This window comes from Stigmatopora nigra, unplaced genomic scaffold (assembly GCF_051989575.1).
Source record: "Stigmatopora nigra isolate UIUO_SnigA unplaced genomic scaffold, RoL_Snig_1.1 HiC_scaffold_159, whole genome shotgun sequence".
Lineage (NCBI taxonomy): Eukaryota > Metazoa > Chordata > Actinopteri > Syngnathiformes > Syngnathidae > Stigmatopora > Stigmatopora nigra.
Window position 1 is genome coordinate 1 of NW_027551691.1, and position 10,000 is coordinate 10,000.

Below are 10,000 nucleotides of genomic sequence, written 5' to 3' on the forward strand. Positions count from 1 at the left end.
ATATAAAAAGATGTAATATAGACCTAGGAAATATTCAGGCACTTTTCCCGGTGTAAATTGACCCATCAGAACCGTTTTGGACCCGTTTTTTATACACTACCGTAAGTTTTGGACGATTGACGCTGTTTGGAAAAGGGAAAAAGATGCCCTCCTGTGGACACTTTTTGTCATTACACGCCGTAAGGTATCGAACTTTTGGACGTTTTAAGCAGCCCCTGGACTTAGCGATTCGGTTCTTTTGGACTCAATCTATTCTAAATAATGTTTACTTATTTTAGAAACAAATTTGGAGTCTATAGGACATTCAGGAAAAAAATAAGCCTCCTATTTATGGTTGTATTCATCACTACTCATAATAACACCATTTGACACACTATTTCTTGTATAAAATAACCCCAGAATGTCACTGGATGAATATTTTTACACTATTTAGTCATAAATACGTCTCCCATGATATTAGATTACATTAATGTGTAAAACTAAATACCAGAACCAAAATGGACTTATTTTAACACTGTCAATGTGTTTATTGAATTGAGGCATGTTTTGAACACTATTTGTAGGATAAAATAGCCCCAGAATCATCATGCATCTTTATTTTTTCACAAGTTAGTCATAAATACATGCACAAATGAATAAGACCACATAAATAGGTAAAATACTCATCCAGAACTAAATTGGACTGATTTTATTGTAGGCAATATACATGTTTTGTACACTATTTATGGTATAAAATAGCCCCAGAATATCCCTGGATGATTATTTTTACACAAATTAGTAAGAAATACATCCACCAAGTAATTTTAACACATTCCCACTTGAAATGATCCTCAAAAAACAAATTGGACCCATTTTATTACAGGTTATATGCATGTTTTGTACAATTTGTATGGTATCAAAAGCTTTTCCGAGCTAAATATTAACTTGTAACCGGTTATTTTGATATAAAAAGATGTAATATAGGACTCAGCAAATATTCAGGCACTTTTCCCCGTGTAAATTGACCCACCAGAACCGTTTCCAACCCGTTTTTATACACTACAGTACGCATTGGACGCTGTTGGGAAAAGGGAAAAAGATGCCCTCCTGTGGACACTTTTTGTCATTACACGCCGTACGGTATCGAACTTTTGGACGTTTTAAGCATCCCCTGGACCTAGCGATTCGGTTTTTTTGCACTCAATCTATTCTAATTAATGTCCTCTTATTTTAAAAACAAATTTGGAGTCTATAGGACATTCAGGAAAAAAATAGGACTACTATTTATGGTTGTATTCATCACTACTAATAATAACCCCATTTGACACACTATTTCTTGTATAAAATAGGCCCAGAATGTCACTGGATGAATATTTTTACACTATTTAGTCATAAATACGTCTCCCATGATATTAGATTACATTCATGTGTAAAAATAACAACCAGAACCAAAATGGACTTATTTTAACACTGTCAATGTGTTTATTGCATAGAGGCCTGTTTTCAACAGTATTTATAGGATAAAACAGCCCCAGAATCATCCTAGATCTTTATTTTTTCACAAGTTAGTCATAAATACATACACAAATGAATAAAACCACATAAATAGTTAAAATATTCATCCAGAACCAAATTGGACTGATTTTAATGTAGGCAATATACATGTTTTGTACACTATTTTAATGTATGAAATAGCCCCAGAATGTCCCTGGATGAATATTTTTTGACACTATTTAGTTAGAGATACATACACTTAGTGATTTGACCACATTCTTAGTTAAAATGACTATCCAGAACTTATATGACCAACTTCTAATACAACCAGCATGTCAAATAAAGTAGTCATATAGAGGTCATACTTTATGGTATAACAAAGCTTCAGAATATGCCTGGATGATAATTTTTATACAGAATAGTTAAAAATACATCCTTATCATCATTGAACACCATTTATAACTAAATAAACCCACCAGAACCAAATGGGCCTAGTTCAAATACAGGCACTATTTTTAACACAAATTTGCATGTTTTTGACACTATTTATGGTGGCAAATTGTCCCAGAACATGCCAGGATGATTATTTTTACACAAAATAATGTAAATACATACACACACATAATAGACAATAATTCTGGTTTATAACATCATTCAGAACCGATATGGACTAGTTCTAATACATGAAAATGTGCAAGATATAGTGCTGAAATAGAGGTCATTCATTATAGTATAATAAAGTTTCAGAACATGTCTGGATGATAATTTTTATACAAAATAGTCAATCATACATTCCCATCATCATTAGAAACAAGTTTTGAGTAAATACACCAACCAGAACCGAAATGGACCCGTTCTAATACAAGCACTATTTTTATCGCAAATATACACTTTTTGACACTATTTGTGATGGCAAATAGCCCCAGAATGTCCCTGGAAGTTTATTTTTTCACAGAATGATGATAATACATCTACCTAAAAGTGGGTAAAAATTCTGGTTTATAGCAATTTCCAGAACCGACATGGACCGGTTCTAATACAACAAACATGCAAAAATAAAGTACACAATTAGAGGTCATTGATTTGGACATTACAAAGGCCCTGAACATCCCTGGATGATGAATTTTATATAGAATTGTCAATAATAGATCCATTTCATCATTGGACACAAATCCTGAGTAAATACACCTACCAGAACCGAAATGGACCGGTTATAATACAGGCAATGATTTTATCGCAAATTAGCATGTTTTGGACACATTTTCTAACATAAAATTGCCCCAGAACCATCTTGGATCTTCATTTTTACAAAGAATGATAAAAACACATTCATCTACATTGGTAAAAACGCCTGGTTAACAGCACCAACCAGAACCGAGTAAGCTCGGTTCTAATACAAAAAAATTGCAAAATAAAGTAAAAAAATAGATGTCATTTAATATGATATTACAAAGCCCCAGGAACATGTCTGAATGACAAAATTTTAAATAACATTAGAAAACACATTCACATTATCATTGGAAACCGATCCTGGGTCAATACACTAACCAGAACCGAAATGGACCGGTTCTAATGCAACCCTTATTTTTATCGCAAATTTGCATGTTTTGAACATATTTTATAGTGGCAAATTGCCCCAGGACCATCTTGGATGTTAATTTTTTCACAGAATGTTGCTAATACATAAACTCACATTATCTAAAAAATTCTGGTTAATAGCATCAACCAGAACCGAGTAAGCTCGGTTCTAATACAAAAAACTTGCAAAATAAATTGCAAAAACTGAGTTCCTTGATTATGGTATAACAAAGCTTTACAACATCATTAAGTGATAATTTTTACACATATTAGTCAAAAAGACATCAATGTCATTAATAGATACAAGTTCCAGGCAAATACAAACACCAGAACCGAAATGGACCGGTTATAATGCAACCCTTATTTTTATCGCAAATTAGCATGTTTTGGACATTTATTATAGTATAAAATAGCCCCAGAACCATCCTGGATATTGATTTTTTTCACAGAATGTTGCTTATACATTTACTCACATATTTTTAAAAAATCTGGTTAATAGCACCAACCAGAACCGAGTTGGCTCGGTTCTAATACCAAAAAATTGCAAAATAAATTGTGAAAACTGAGTTCATTGATTATGGTATAACACAGCTTTAAAACATCACTAAGTGTTAATTTTTACACATCTTAGTCAAAAAGACATCCATGTCATCAAAAGACACAGGTTTTAGGCAAATACACACACCAGAACCGAAATGGACCGGTTATAATGCAACCCTTATTTTTATCGCAAATTAGCATGTTTTTGACATTTATTATAGTGCCAAATAGCATCAGAACCATCCTGGATGTTGATTTTTTCACAGAATGATAAAAACACATTCATATACATGATGTAAAAACCCCTGGTTAACAGCACCAACCAGAACTGAGTGGGCTCGGTTCTAATACAAAAAACGTGCAAAATAAAGTTAAGAATTAGACATCTTTGAATATGATATTACAAAGCTTCAAAACATCCCTGGATGATGAATTTTATACAGAATTGTCAAAAACACGTTACCATTATAAATGAAAAAAGATTTTGGCCAAATACACCCACCAGAACCGAAATGGACCGGTTATAACACAACCCATAATTTTATCGCAAATTAGCATGTTTTGGACATTTATTATGGTGCCAAATAGCCCCAGAACCATCCTGGATGTTGATTTTTTCACAGAATGATTACAATACATCCAGCAACAACATATAAAAAGTTCTGATTAATAACACAAACCAGAACCGAGAAGGCTCGGTTCTAATACAAAAAAACGTGCAAAATAAAGTACAAAATTAGACGTCATTGATTATGATATTACAAAGGCCCAGAACATGTCTGGATGATAATTTTTATACAGAATTGTCAAAAATACATCACTTTCATCAATGAACAAAGATTTTGGGCAAATACACCCACCAGAACCGAAATGGACCGGTTATAATGACACCCGTATTTTTATCGCAAATTAGTATGTTTTGGACATTTATTATAGTGACAAATAGCATCAGAACCATCCTGGATGTTGATTTTTTCAAAGAATAAGCAAAATACATTGCCAAATACAATGAAAAAAATTCCCAGTTAAAACAACACTCCAGAACCGAAATGGACCGGTTATAATGCAACCACCATGCAAAAACACAGTACCCAAATGGAGGTCATTGATTATAGAATATTAAAACTCCAGAACATCACTGGATGATAAATTTTACACCATTTAATCAAAAACACATTCCTTTATTCAATGGACACCATCCACATGTCAAACCATCAACCAAAACCAACTGGACCTGGTTCAAATACATGCAACATTTTATCGCAAATAAGCATGTTTTTGTACACTATTTATGGTAAAAAAATAGTCCCAGAACGTCCCTAAAAGTTTATTTCTTCACAAATCATTCATTAATACATCCACCCAGAGATAAGACAAAGTCCTGAATCTAAATAACCTTCCAGAACCAAAATGGACCGTTTTTAATACAAGGCAATATGCTATATCAAGTGCCAGTGTTTATGACACTATTTATGGTATAAAATAGTCCAAGAACATTATTAAATCTTTATTTTTACACAGCACAAGTATAATACATCCCTTTACACATTTGACACAATTCCCAGTTAAAAACAACAACTAGAACCGACTGGACCTTATTATAATGCATGCATCATTTTAGCGAAAATAGGCATGATTTAGGCTACTATTTATAGTGATAAAAAATCAACAGAATGTCCCTGGAAGTTAATTTTTTCACCAATTTGTCAATAATACACCCCTTTATATATAGAAAAAAATTTTAAATTAAAATAACCCTCCAGAACCGAAATGGACTGTATTTAATACAGGCAACTACAATTCAGTCATCCATTTTTACTCGTACCAAAAGCATTTCCCGGCTGGATATACATTCAAAAATGATTCTTTTGATAAAAAAAGAAGATATATAGTCCCAGCAAATATTTAGGCACTTTACCCCGTCTTAATTGACCAAGAGAACCGTTTTTAACCAGTTTTTTTATACAGTACCGTAAGAAATGGACGAGAGACGCTGTTTTGGAAAAGGGAGAAAAGATGCCCTCCTGTGGACACTTTTTGTCATTACAAGTCTGGAAAAGGGAGAAAAGATGCCCTCCTGTGGACACTTTTTGTCATTACAATTGTTAAAATAAACCCTTTTTTATGGCTAAAATACGTTCCCTGGGCTCATTTAAAGTGTTTAAAAATACAGAATAGATTAAATTAAACTCGAGTCATTATATTTCATCATTTAAATACATTTTAGTCATTAATTTAATCCATTTTAATGGTTTTAAGGGCTTTCTATTATTAAATATGCTTGTTTTAGACAGTAGTTATGGTCAGATATAGCCCCAGAACAAGCCAGGATGATAATTTTTGACACAAAATGATAGAAAATACATCCAACCAGAGATATGACCACATACATAGGTAAAATAACCTTCCAGAAACGAACCAGATCTATTATAATACAATCACTATTATAATTGGAAATATTACTGTCTACTGTACCAACCCCTAACAAAAAACATAACCCCTAACAATAACCCAAACCCTAACAGTAACCCCTAACAGTAACCAAAACCCCTAACAGTAACCCCTAACAATAACAATAACCCCTAACAATAACCAAAACCCCTAACAATAACCCCAAACCCTAACAGTAACCCCTAACAATAACCAAAACCCCTAACAGTAACCCCTAACAATAACCAAAACCCCTAACAATAACATAAACCCTAACAGTAACCCCTAACAATAACCAAAACCACTAACAGTAACCCCTAACAATAACCATAACCCCTAACAATAACATAAACCCTAACAGTAACCCCCTAACAATAACCAAAACCACTAACAGTAACCCCTAACAATAACCATAACCCCTAACAATAACAGTAACCCTAACAATAACCAAAACCCCTAACAATAACCCCCAACAACAACCAAAACCCCTAACAGTAACCAAAACCCCTAACAATAACCCCAAACCCTAACAGTAACCCCTAAAAGTAACCAAAACCCCTAACAATAAACAAAAACCCTTACAGTAACCCCCTAACATTAACCAAAACCCCTAACAATAACCATAACCCCTAACAATAACAGTAACCCCTAACAATAACCAAAACCCCTAACAGTAACCCCTAACAGTAACCATAACCCCCTAACAGTAACCACAACCCCTAACAGTAACCCCTAACAATAACCATAACCCCTAACAATAACACTAACCCTAACAATAACCAAAACCCCTAACAGTAACCCCTAACAATAACTAAAACCCTAACAATAACCAAAAACCCCTAACAATAACCCCAAACCCCAACAGTAACCCCTAACAATAACCAAAACCCCTAACAATAACCATAACCCCTAACAGTAACCCCTAACAATAACAGTAACCCCTAACAATAACAATAACCCCTAACAATAACAGTAACCCCTAACAATAACCCAAACCCCTAACAGTAACCCCTAACAATAACCAAAACCCTAACAATAACCAAAACCCCTAACAGTAACCCCTAACAATAACCATAACCCCTAACAATAACCCAAACCCTAACAGTAACCCCTAACAATAACCAAAACCCTAACAATAACCAAAACCCCTAACAGTAACCCCGAACAATAACCAAAACCCCTAACAGTAACCCCTAACAATAACAATAACCCCTAACAACAACCCCTAACAATAACAATAACCCCTAACAATAACCAAAACCCCTAACAATAACACTAACCCCTAACAGTAACCCCTAACAATAACCAAAACCCTAACAATAACCAAAACCCCTAACAGTAACCCCGATCAATAACCAAAACCCCTAACAGTAACCCCTAACAATAACAATAACCCCTAACAACAACCCCTAACAATAACAATAACCCCTAACAATAACCAAAACCCCTAACAATAACACTAACCCCTAACAGTAACCCCTAACAATAACCAAAACCCTAACAATAACCAAAACCCCTAACAGTAACCCCGAACAATAACACTAACCCCTAACAATAACACTAACCCCTAACAGTAACCCCTAACAATAACCAAAACCCTAACAATAACACTAACCCCTAACAGTAACCCCTAACAATAACCAAAACCCTAACAATAACCAAAACCCCTAACAGTAACCCCGAACAATAACACTAACCCCTAACAATAACACTAACCCCTAACAGTAACCCCTAACAATAACCAAAACCCTAACAATAACCACAACCCCTAACAATAACCCCAAACCCTAACAATAACCCCAAACCCTAACAGTAACCCCTAACAATAACACTAACCCCTAACAGTAACCCCTAACAATAACCAAAACCCCTAACAGTAACCCCTAACAATAACCAAAACCCCTAACAATAACCCAAACCCTAACAGTAACCCCAAACCCTAACAGTAACCCCTAACATTAACCCAAACCCTAACAGCAACCCCTAACAATAACCAAAACCCCTAACAGTAACCCCAACCCCTAACAATAACCCCAAACCCTAACAGTAACCCCTAACAATAACCACAACCCCTAACAATAACCCCAAACCCTAACAATAACCCCAAACCCTAACAGTAACCCCTAACAATAACACTAACCCCTAACAGTAACCCCTAACAATAACCAAAACCCCTAACAGTAACCCCTAACAATAACCAAAACCCCTAACAATAACCCAAACCCTAACAGTAACCCCAAACCCTAACAGTAACCCCTAACATTAACCCAAACCCTAACAGCAACCCCTAACAATAACCAAAACCCCTAACAGTAACCCCAACCCCTAACAATAACCCCAAACCCTAACAGTAACCCCTAACAATAACACTAACCCCTAACAGTAACCCCTAACAATAACCAAAACCCCTAACAATAACCAAAACCCCTAACAATAACCCCTAACCATAACCCCAACCCCTGACCTTTGACCTTTGACCTCCTTAGGTCAAAGGTCAAAGGTCAAAGGTCAAAGGTTAGGGGTAGGGTTAGGGTTAGGGTTTGGGTTAGGGTTAGGGGGATGGTTGGGGTTATGGTTAGGGTTATGGTTGGGGTTACGGTTAGGGGTATGTTTGGGGTTAGGGTTGGGGGTATGTTTGGGGTTAGGGTTGGGGTTAGGGTTGGGGTTAGGGTTAGGGTTGGGGTTAGGGTTGGGGTTAGGGTTGGGGTTAGGGGTATGTTTGGGGTTAGGGTTGGGGTTAGGGGTATGTTTGGGGTTAGGGTTGGGGTTAGGGTTGGGGTTAGGGTTAGGGGTATGTTTGGGGTTAGGGTTGGGGTTAGGGGTATGTTTGGGGTTAGGGTTGGGGGTATGTTTGGGGTTGGGGTTATGGTTAGGGTTATGTTTGGGGTTAGGGGTATGTTTGGGGTTAGGGGTATGTTTGGGGTTAGGGTTGGGGGTATGTTTGGGGTTAGGGTTGGGGTTAGGGGTATGTTTGGGGTTAGGGTTGGGGTTAGGGTTGGGGTTAGGGTTGGGGTTAGGGTTAGGGGTATGTTTGGGGTTGGGGTTAGGGTTAGGGGTATGTTTGGGGTTAGGGTTGGGGTTAGGGTTATGTTTGGGGTTAGGGTTAGGGGTATTTTTGGGGTTGGGGTTATGGTTAGGGTTATGTTTGCGGTTAGGGTTGGGGTTAGGGGTATGTTTGGGGTTGGGGTTATGGTTAGGGTTATGTTTGGGGTTAGGGGTATGTTTGGGGTTGGGGTTAGGGTTAGGGTTATGTTTGGGGTTGGGGTTAGGGTTAGGGGTATGTTTGGGGTTGGGGTTATGGTTAGGGTTATGTTTGGGGTTAGGGGTATGTTTGGGGTTGGGGTTAGGGTTAGGGTTATGTTTGGGGTTGGGGTTATTGTTAGGGTTATGTTTGGGGTTGGGGTTAGGGTTGGGGTTATGGTTAGGGGTATGGTTGGGGTTAGGGTTAGGGTTTATGTTAGGGGTTAGGGTTTATGTTAGGGTTTTTGTTAGGGTTAGGGTTTATGTGAGGGGTTAGGGTTTTTGTTGGGGGTTTGTGTTATTGTTAGGGGTTAGGGTTTATGTTAGGGTTGCTGTTTGGGGTTAGGGTTTATGTGAGGGGTTAGGGTTTATGTGAGGGGTTAGTGTTATTGTTAGGGTTTATGCGAGGGGTTAGTGTTATTGTTAGGGTTTATGTGAGGGGTTAGGGTTTATGTGAGGGGTTAGTGTTATTGTTAGGGTTTATGTGAGGGGTTAGTGTTATTGTTAGGGTTTATGCGAGGGGTTAGTGTTATTGTTAGGGTTTATGTGAGGGGTTAGGGTTAATGTGAGGGGTTAGTGTTATTGTTAGGGTTTATGCGAGGGGTTAGTGTTATTGTTAGGGTTTATGCGAGGGGTTAGTGTTATTTTTAGGGTTTATGCGAGGGGTTAGTGTTATTTTTAGGGTTTATGCGAGGGGTTAGGGTTTATGTGAGGGGTTAGTGTTATTGTTAGGGTTTAT